This window comes from Acanthisitta chloris, unplaced genomic scaffold (genome assembly GCF_000695815.1).
Source record: "Acanthisitta chloris isolate BGI_N310 unplaced genomic scaffold, ASM69581v1 scaffold4165, whole genome shotgun sequence".
In the NCBI taxonomy this organism is placed as follows: domain Eukaryota; kingdom Metazoa; phylum Chordata; class Aves; order Passeriformes; family Acanthisittidae; genus Acanthisitta; species Acanthisitta chloris.
This window is the reverse complement of record NW_008674135.1, coordinates 15180-25665: the sequence shown is the minus strand read 5'-3', so window position 1 is coordinate 25665 and position 10486 is coordinate 15180.

Here is a 10486-nt window from a genome sequence, read left to right as displayed (position 1 = left end):
TTCAGTTTGAACATATTACGCCTTGTCCTATCATTGCAGTTCCTAACAAAGAGTCCCTCTTTGGCTCCCTTGTAGGCCATACAAATATCGAAAAGTTGCTCTCAGGTCTCCATGCAGTCTTCTCTTCTCCAGGCTGAACAGCCCCAAGTTCCTCAGCCTGTCCTCATACAGGAGATGCTTCAGTCCTCTTATCAACTTCGTGGCCCTCCTCTGGACTTGCTCCAACAGTGTCATGTCCTTCTTATGTTGAGGACACCAGAACTGCATGCAGTATTCCAGGTGGGGTCTCACGAGAGCTGAGTAGATGGGAAGAATCCTCTCTTTTGACCTGCTAGCCATATTCTTTGTGATGCAGCCCAGGATTTGATTGGCTTTCTCAGCTGCTAGGGCACACTGCTGGCTTCATTTTAGTTGTACTTATGTAACTCCTAGTGGTAACTACCTCTCAGATGTGAACAGATGACTGTTGCCCATCTAGTCCTACCCATAATGACGAAATTACCCAATGTCCAAGCATCTATTGCCTTATTAGTGTCATTGGGCTTTGAGAATCTTTTGCCATCTAGTGCTTAAGTTTGCAACTTAAATTTGAGTCAAGTTTTGTTTGTCTATGTGCTGTCATATGCATTGTAACATCAAAGAAACCCTCCTGTACACAGAAAAGGATAAATACATTTAAATGAACATGTTATAACTAAATTGACAATGCAATCAGATAGTTATTTTAGCAAATAAGCTGTTTGAAGCATATTAAAACAATACTGAGGAAATTGCAGACTGATGAAGAAGAAATTCCCACCAGTAACTGCTGCAGCAGCATCACATGACCCTGGAACACATCTTGGAATGTGGTAACTCACCAAATCATCCTGCCTCACAGAGGAGGTTTGCCCTCTCAGACTGTGGATGATCAAAACTGTGGAGATTCATGATGCAAGAAAAAGAGCAGCTATTTGGGCCTTTTGATCTTATTGTATCATTAACAAATCTCAACATAAACTGTGTGGTTTGGATTGCAAGCATTAGCATTATTGTAACTGGACTAAGAAATAAACAGCTGTCATTTATTGACTGTTCAAAACTGAGGGAACAAGAATTTATCTTGGGGCTGCATACAAATTGCGTTCTTTGGCTTACCATAAATGAATGGTGCGCATATTACTCCTAACTCTGTGGAAGACTCTCACTCTTGACTGATATGGCTTTGTATTTCCATTCTGACACTTCTATGCAGAGACTTATAAGGCAAATTACATGCTGGTTTTGACATGCAGTCTGGAGTCCTGGATGAAGACTATTCTATATTATATTACCTATAAAAGTACATTTCAACTTTGTCCTAGAAGGACAGCATGCTGAGATTTAGTTTCCCCCTTAAGTTGTAGTCTCGCAAGTAACTATTGCTAGCTATGTCCAGCTGTGAAAAAGGTTCTCAGACATAAACTTCACTTCATTAGGCACTAAGTTAAAACTGGAAATCTATAGGGGTCTGTGAGTTAGGTGTTTGCAATGAATTCAGATCAGAGAGGCTATTGGGTGCTCTGATCATTACTTTCAGAGCTCAGTCTGTGAGGTTAATGCTTTCATACTGATACTGCTAGCACACAGGGATTTCATTTCCTACCTTAGCCGCCTAATGTATGAAGCACAAAGTAAACAGGTTCACTGAAAGACAAGTACCCCTGGAGCGTTCATTTTAGATGGCAAAAATATGAAATGCTTTTTGCAGCTGTCCAATCTACCTGATAAGTAAAACTTCTGAGGAGTATAAAGTAGAAGACAGACAGTATAAAAGATGATAAAAGGACTTTTTTAACTGTGGCTGGAATAAAGAAAAGCAGCGTTAATAAAGCACTTCACACATTAACAGTAGTCTTCTGCAAAGGCATGTGCACAGATATGAAGCTGGAAACGCATGTATCTGTAAGGGGGTGTGCATATGTGTGTACGCACTTGCAAGCAAGCAAGAAAGAATCAGGACTGAGATAGAAGATGTAGTGAATTATACATCAAGAAGGAAAAATAATAAATTATATTAAATGTCAAGTTAGAAGACAAAGATCACGGTTAGAAGAAAACATATATTAAATGTATTATTTCAATTTACATTGACCCAGATGATACTGTCATGCTTCCTGCTAACTAGATCTGTGATTACACCCTTAGCTTTGAACTGTTTCATGCAAAAATGACTTAATCTTCATAATGCAAAATATGTAACCTTATCTCATTGTACAAATAATAAACAAAAGGTAAAAAGGTCTAGCAAATGAAATATGCACAACTTAAAAATTTCTGACTCTTTGCAGGACAAAGTGGATGTTGGGAGAAGCCTAGGGTGAACTTTGACCATCTATTGCATGTAGTTCAATTTGAATTTAATGAATGTAAAGTGGTATTTTCAGGACATGTCCAGTCCCAGCTGGACTAGCAGGGCCTCCCTTGTGCTCTCTAAGAACGTTTTTGAAAGGATGCATCTTCATCCCTAAAGTATATTTCATGTCAGTGTGATCAACATTAATTCTTATTATACATCTGTTAATAAAAATGCTACTGTTTAAAAAATCAGAGTGAAATTATGCCATTAAAAGATGTCATTCATTGCAAGATGCTTTCTTGCAGTTAAAAAATTATTTCCCAAATTTCTTTAGACTTATGGGATATTAATTAATTGGTGACTTCACTGGCACTGTGCTGAGCTAGTAGTTTAACTGTTCAACATGTGTGCTGGTTTGAAAAAGCAAACCGGAGAGAGACTCTGAGTCAGAAGTACAATTTAATATGAACAACACAGCAAAACAACACAAATGCAACAGTACAAAAAAAATAACCTGAAAGTCAGAAAATAACCTGACAGAGTCAGAAAGTAACCTGACAGCCTGTCAGTCAGGGTGTAGTAGTAGTCTGATTACATGGTGCTGCAGTCCTCCTGGAGCAATGGCTTTGCTGGAGCAGTGATCCCGCAGATCTGCTCCTCTCCTGAAGGTCCAGCAGCAGCTCTTGTCCTCTGGGAATCCAGCAGGCAAAGGGCTCTGTGCTGGTCCAAACCCCACCCTGTGAGCATGTTTGGCTCCCCACCCCTGGGGTGAGTCACCTCACCATGGGACAAGGCGATGAGGATCACTGGGAGGATGTGTCCTGCATGGGTCCTTGACAGCTCGTTAACCAGAGACAGCCCCCTGAGGGAGCCATCAGGATTGCCCTGGGAGAGGGACAAGGTGGTAACGATCACTGCCCCACCTGCTTTAACAGCTTGGGGAGATGATAATAGAATACATACCATGGATACCCCCACACTGCAACTCAGGACAACAGGATACCTCTTGTTCCTGCTTAAACAACCAACACTACATACTTTATCCTTTGCCTGTATAGGAATTTCCTCTAAACATCTGCAGGATTACCTCATTGTCCTTCTTTGCATCTCTTTCTTCACTGTGATACATACAAGAAAGTAAAGTGCATGCATACAAGTATATATATATATACCTATAGATGTTACATAAACATCTAGTCTTAACTGCTCTGTGATTGTAGTATGCTTTGCACTACAGAGTACTTCTCTAAAATTACAGTTTGTTAGCGTGAAAATTCAAAAAACCATAATAAATCGTTATGAACTGACAGTTTTTCTATGCTTGAAAGTGAATGAAATCATGTTATATTGTTTTCCCATCCTTTCTGGGGTATGTACCATGGTTTGATAGACTCTGGGAAATGCAATATATAAAGGAATTCCTCATTAAAAAATCAAATAAATTAACTAATTGCCTCCTTTTTGTCTTTCTCTGGCTCTTTTTCTTAATTCAAGAGTCAAGTTACTGTTAGCTGATGCTCTTTTTCAAAGAAGGACCTCAGTCAAAGTTCAGCTAAGCAATTACGAAAGCTCATTAAAGTTAGTAGTTCTGTGTGATCTCACCCAAAACAACCATCTCTACTGCTTTGAAATGCAAATCAGTTTGCACAAAGTTCTGCAGCTTTGAATCTTCCCATAAATGCTTTACAGTGTCCTTAAGCTTTTACATTGAAAAATCATTATTATTAATAATAACAACATCATCATCATTATTATTAATAATGATAATGAAGATGATGATGATGGTGGTGGTAATAGTAATAATGAAGCAACCCAATGCTCCCTTAGAATGCAGTGCAATTTGGAGTATCACAGATAGGAATGTGTCAAACCATGCAAATATGTTACATATTATGTCACTTCTCCCTCTGACTAATTTTGAATTTCCTTGTCCAGTCTGATGCCCCAGTGTACAGTACATGGCTTTAGGCAGAGAAAACCAAGAGTAATAGGATCTGTTGCTATCATTAGCTGCATTAACATAAAATGATGGTCTGACTTGATAGTTTGATCTCACCTTTCTCTCCCCTTTTCACAGCCTTTCAAACAACAAAAAATATCCAGTGGATCATATCAGATATGACAATTTTGCCTGATGTTGAGGTCACTTAATAAATTTTCTTCCAAGATTCCATGTACAAAACTGTACTGTATTAAATAAATGTTCTAGGACTAAACATTGCATGATAGGTATTTGACTTACACTGATTATTCACTTAAATGCTACCAGCCAATCCTGAGAAGCAGGTATGTTAAAGGTGTGTGTGCTGGATTGACCTGGGTTGGACATCAGATGCCCACCAAAGCTGTTGTATCATCCCTCTCCTCAACTGGACAGGATAGGAGAAATATAATGAAAAGCTCATGGGTTGAGACAAGGACAGGGAGAGATCACTCGTTGGTTACCATTGTGGGCAAAGCAGATTTGGGAAATTAGTTTATTACCAAGCAAATCAGAGTAAGACAATGAGAGACAAATCCAAATCTTCAAACACTTTCCTCCCACCCCTCCCTTTTACCTAGGCTTGACTTGACTCCCCATTTCTCTCCCTTCTCCCTGCAGAGGTGCAATGTTTTGGGAAATGAGACCTGTGGTCGGTTAATCATATGTTGTCTCTATCACTTCTTTCTCCGCATGGGGAGGAATATTCAAACTCTTCATCTCTCCAGCATGGGCTACCTCCCACAGAAGAGGGTTCTTGATGAATTTCTCCAATGTAGGTCCCGCCCTGCTACCCATGGGCTGCAGTTCTTAATGAACTGCTCCAATATGGATCCCTTTCATGGTGTACAGTCCCTCCTGATGGATATTTTTATGAGCCTTTGATTAGGGATAGTAAATTGTTCTGACTGTATAAGATTGTTTCTTTCTTCTATGAATGCTGATTTTTTGCATTTATATATTTTAGAGCAGGGAACAGCTACTGGGGAATATAAATGTTCCTGTCTTTTGCATTGCTGTCATTGTCTGTCACACTTCATCAAGCAGTAAGTCAAAGCCATTGTTCAAGTCTTTGCAATAAACCACCTTTGCTTCTGTTCTGAGGAGACAGATAACTGAATATGAGCAGTTAAAACTACTGAAAATTTAACCTGTGTGGTGCAAACTTTTGCCCAGCTCAGTGTGGTTTGGGAAGGTTTTTATTCACAGTTTATGTCTCAAGTGCCTGTTGCAATTTGGACATTTCCACTATGTGTTCTTTCAGTGTAAGAGCCAATTTGTAGCAAAGGCATTGCTTTACCAGATGTTGTGCCTGCAGATTGTCTAAGCTTACTGTATTGATCCCAAGCACTATGGCAGACTAAGTCAAGCCTGCCCATACACTCTCAAAAAGAATATTTTTATTTAAATCAGAGCATCTCAAAAATTATTCAAATGAACTTTGGTGTTCTACCTTCCCTTCTTCTTTGATCAAGCCTTTTTGCTTATGCAGAGATTTTGCTCTCCCTCCCTTTATTGATCTCTTAAACATTTCAGCATTTAAACAGATTGCAAAACATTAAATAGCTGTCTATCTGCATTCCAACAATTAATAGCTTGTAAGAAACCTTGAGTAACAGCAGCAGCAGCAACATCAACTACTAGTCTGCCAATTCACTGAATTAGAAACAAAGTTCTGATTCAATTATTCTGCAGTCATAGCATCATTCTCTGCTACTAAGTTGTCAGTAAAAACTTCATGGGCTAGCATCAGCTAAGAATCTACAGTCAAGCTGCATTTGTTTTCAGCAGAAAAGGCTGATACCCAGACCAGTATCCAATTATAAAAGAAATGATACAGAAATGGGAAGCGGGTGACACTACTATCATACCCACACAATTAACTACTTCATAAAAATTGCAAATATTTACATAGAAACAGTTTTTGAAAAAAGAATTCTTAGTTGAATAAATTAATGAACTACTGTGAATAACAGATCTTTCCACCATCTATTCCTTCTGAATGCAGAAGCAAATTTTTGAAAGGTACAGCTCTATGAATTTTGTTTTGCAAAGTTGTTCACTCAGCTCTAGAAAATAGTATTCCTCTTTTACTAGTGAATAGTGATGTCACTAAGAGGTAGTTATTCAGTGGCAAAGTCAAGAATAGCACAATTACCATGACAATAGATGGGCTGATGTACCTAAATATGATAATGCAATAATGAAGAAAGGTAGAGAATTATATCTCTGAAAACAGAGCAGCTGCTACATAGTTTGTACTGCATTTTGTTGGGACTGTTCAGTATTGGAAGTGCACCCAGCTGTTCTAGTTAAACTCCATACCTAGACGTGGTGTTAAGTATCTATGAATGGTAGTCCACTGAGTGATATGTGACTTCAAAAACCACACATATTACACAAGACTCCACATTTTTATTAAGTTGCTTTAATCCCAATTGTTACTAAGAAAAATTCCATCAAGCTCTGTTGCACTGGTGATTCTTGCAAGATTTTAGTGTTCCAGATACTGAGAAAAACTTATCACAGGGGAAGAAAGGTGAAGTTCAATACAGAAAGGAAAATCATATGACAACAATGAGCTAAAGTCATTATTCTTGGGGAATACAGCTGTCATAAAACTAAAAATCTCCTTCAATCCTAATTCATTACTTCACTACGAACCTTGAATTTCATAGCGTGTCTAGGCAGGTGAACCTTAGACCTCTCTGCCACTATGAACAGGGCACTGACAAGAAGATGTAAAAGTGTTAAAGGCTGTATTTGCTATTCATATCTGGTGTAATTAATGAAGTCTGAATAAATTATCTGAAAACTAAATCAGTAGGAAGGCCAACTGATTGATTAAAGTGAAGCTTTTTGCCAACATTAGCTCTACATTAAAAGGTTATCTTTCTTCATCTTGAAAGAAACAGTCTTTCTTCTAAAACTGAATGGGCATAGCAGCAAAAATGACACCTCTGTGCCCTGGACAGTATCTCTTATGCTGTAAAACAGGGATGAAATTTCCTCTGAAGTTTTAATTCTAACATCCAGTTACTCCTCATCTTCAGTGACTGAAGATTTCAGTGATAGAAAGCTACTGGCAAAAAAAGGAAGCTGCATTAAATCTGGACCAGTAGCAGAATTTTGAGGGCTAGTACACTCAAGCATATTTGAATCCCACTTTAACAATCCATTTAGGAAGCTGCAAGTTACATTAGGAAATTGTAATTGATACAGCATGTTATAGACAGATGCTTTCTTCAAATACCTGCACGTTAAAATCCAGAGATCTGTATGGCTCTCAGAAATAAATGAACTGTTCCAATAATATTCTGGCTTTCACCTTTTCTGAACAGAGACATTAGCTGGTAAATTTAACAATATGTTTTGCAGACTTCTGTCCATTAGCATTGTTTCATTTTCGTTAGCTTTGGTACCAAAAAGTTTTGTATGTTAGCTTACCCATACATGAAAGCTAGGTGACAATGACCTCATATGCTATTAGAAGTAGATTAATGTGCCATCTGTACAATGAAGGCAGTTGAGAACATTTTTTCCTGGAGGTCTATGTAAATACTGAACAGGATAAAAGGGAAAACAAAACTTCATGCTCCTTCAGAGGGTGTGGGTCTGTTAGACTTCATTTTAATGCTGACCACAATCCTGTGGTAGCTGTTACCAAGGATGGTTTCAAACAATTTTAATCTACTGACTTGGGTCCCAACATTTTTTTTACAAGAGCAGCACAAAGCCTGGTGACAAATCATGGTATGCAGAGGCTAAGACATGGGTACACAGCTTGTGCACAGGAAAGATAAGAGATCATTTAATTAGAACTAAAAGTGCTGTTGTTGATTTATAACATAATTTAAAGGCTGTTTAGCCAAAAAGCTCTGAATGTTTAAGAGCCTATATATTTAAGAAACATTTTTAGTTAAGTACATCTGAAAAAAACTAATGCATCTTAAAGGTTAACGTTAATCTGTTTTAGCTGGATGTAGATATAGTTTAAAGTTTATAAATAAGTATTTGAAAATAGCTACAAATTGAATTAAATGGGAAATCTAAATTTTCTTTTGTGCTAAGAGAAGAATCTCTAAAGTATGTGGGTATGGCACGTGTCATAGTGAGGAGACAAGATATGCTTAGTGAAGATGCAACACATAATTTCAGTGCCATTTATCTGGCTAATACAAGGTAAATAGAAACCCATCAACTGTTTGAGTTTATTACACCTCAATAAGCATGTTTGCAGCAGTTCTACTCATATCTTTCACCAAAACCCTATCAGACAAAACAAGGAGTATATTCTCTGGGGACTGTCTTCATGCTATCACATGCCAGGATTCAGACCATCACCTGACAGTAAATTGCTGACCTAGCTGCTGCTGCTCTTTCTAGACTGCAGAAGTCAGAGTGTGGAGATACAGCACAGGAGCTGCAGCATTATATTTGGAACATTATAAATACAGAAAAGAGAATAAGTACATTTCTTAGTCCTTGTCAGGAGGCCCTCTGTTGATACAAAGCTTTTAAATTCAGAGTGGTTACCAGCAGAAAATTGCAGCCAGGACTTGGGGTGGCACAAAGGAAAGAAACAATAATTTCAGCTCATTGGTCAACACTAATGGGTTATGTGTGAAGAAACTCTATGATAGGCCTAACTGTAGTCACTTCATGGCTCAGATAAGAAAGATACCTGAAAAAGAGCTGCACAAAACTACTTCACTTTGAATTAAAATAGAGTTGATCATAGTGTATACATTTGAGAGAAAAAGAAAATAGAGAACTGCCTTGGAGACTTCCTGTTTGCTAAAGGCATTCTTAAAATATATTTAGACTTATAATCAGCCTGCAGAAGGGTCAAGGTAGGACATTCTGAAATAAGACCTGACATGTTGACAGGTGAACAAGACACAACCATTAATCTCTGCTTTATTCATACCCGTACTTCATGAATGCTACTCCAGATATCTGCTGGTGTCAGTATGAGGTGAACTAAGTCAACATGTTGAGAGAAAAAGGGAGAGAAAAACACAGAATATGGACGACACAAACTTGATGAAAATTGTTAGTCAGATTTATTATTTTTTTTGAGCTGGATCAGAGTCATTATTAAGCCCCTGATTTGAGCCTGGCCCATTGCACAGCTCTTGGTGCAACAGCAGTGCAGTAGGTAGCTTCCAATTAACATAGTCACAAACTACCCATTATACTTGAAACCTACTCTTCTGAAAATTTGCTGTCACCTATTTGCTTGAAATCTGTATCCACATTTGCTAGAGTATCACCAGCAACTTTCTGAACCCTGCCAATGGAGTCTGTTGTCCTAATACTTTTGTAACTTGTCATTTAAACATTTATATATTTATTTGGAAATGAGAAGCACTTACTGGAAATCTGCATTCAGTCAGTGTCAGACCTGATGAAGGCATTTTTTGTATAAAACAGAGCCTCTGCTATTTCTGAATTAGTATTATTATTGAATTAGTATAGATTTGATAAATATTTCCTTTCGTTATTAGCAAAAAGGCAACTAATACTTACACATATCCCTAACAGACTTATTTTCCTGGTTAATCACAGTAAGGGGATTAGAAAGCGCAGCTTTCCATATTGGGTTTACTCAGCTGCCCTACTGCACTAACATTAGTTAACTAGTTACAAGGGTAATTATGTATAGTTTTTAAGACAGGCCAGAAATATTTTTTATTCTCTCTTCCTTTTCCATGGGAAGATGGTCTATGTCTATGTAATCCTGATGCTTTCTGGGGAAATTGACATATCACACTTGCAGTGAGTGATGCATTGTCCTACAGTTGTCCTGATCTACTTGTGATTCTGAGGGGTTGATATCAGTCAGAAGACCCTTAAATCCTGACAGCAATAAGCTGATGCAAAGTTACAAGCACTGTAACTGCTGCATTGTCCAGTTTCTTTTGCATCCATTACAAGCAAATCTACTGACTTACTGTCTCCTGGAAGGTCTGTAACAGTTCTTTATAGCACCGCTGTACTTCCCTCTACAAGTTGAGTAGTAAAACTAAACCACATTCACATAGTATTTGCAGGAGTTTTCTTCCTGGCTTAGCTCTACAGACTTCAGCTCAAAGATGGAGATTTGGCTTATAGTTTCTACCTGAGCCTATAGACATACAGTGCAACTCTCCAAAAATCAAAAGAATTTTTCTCTTGAATTGATT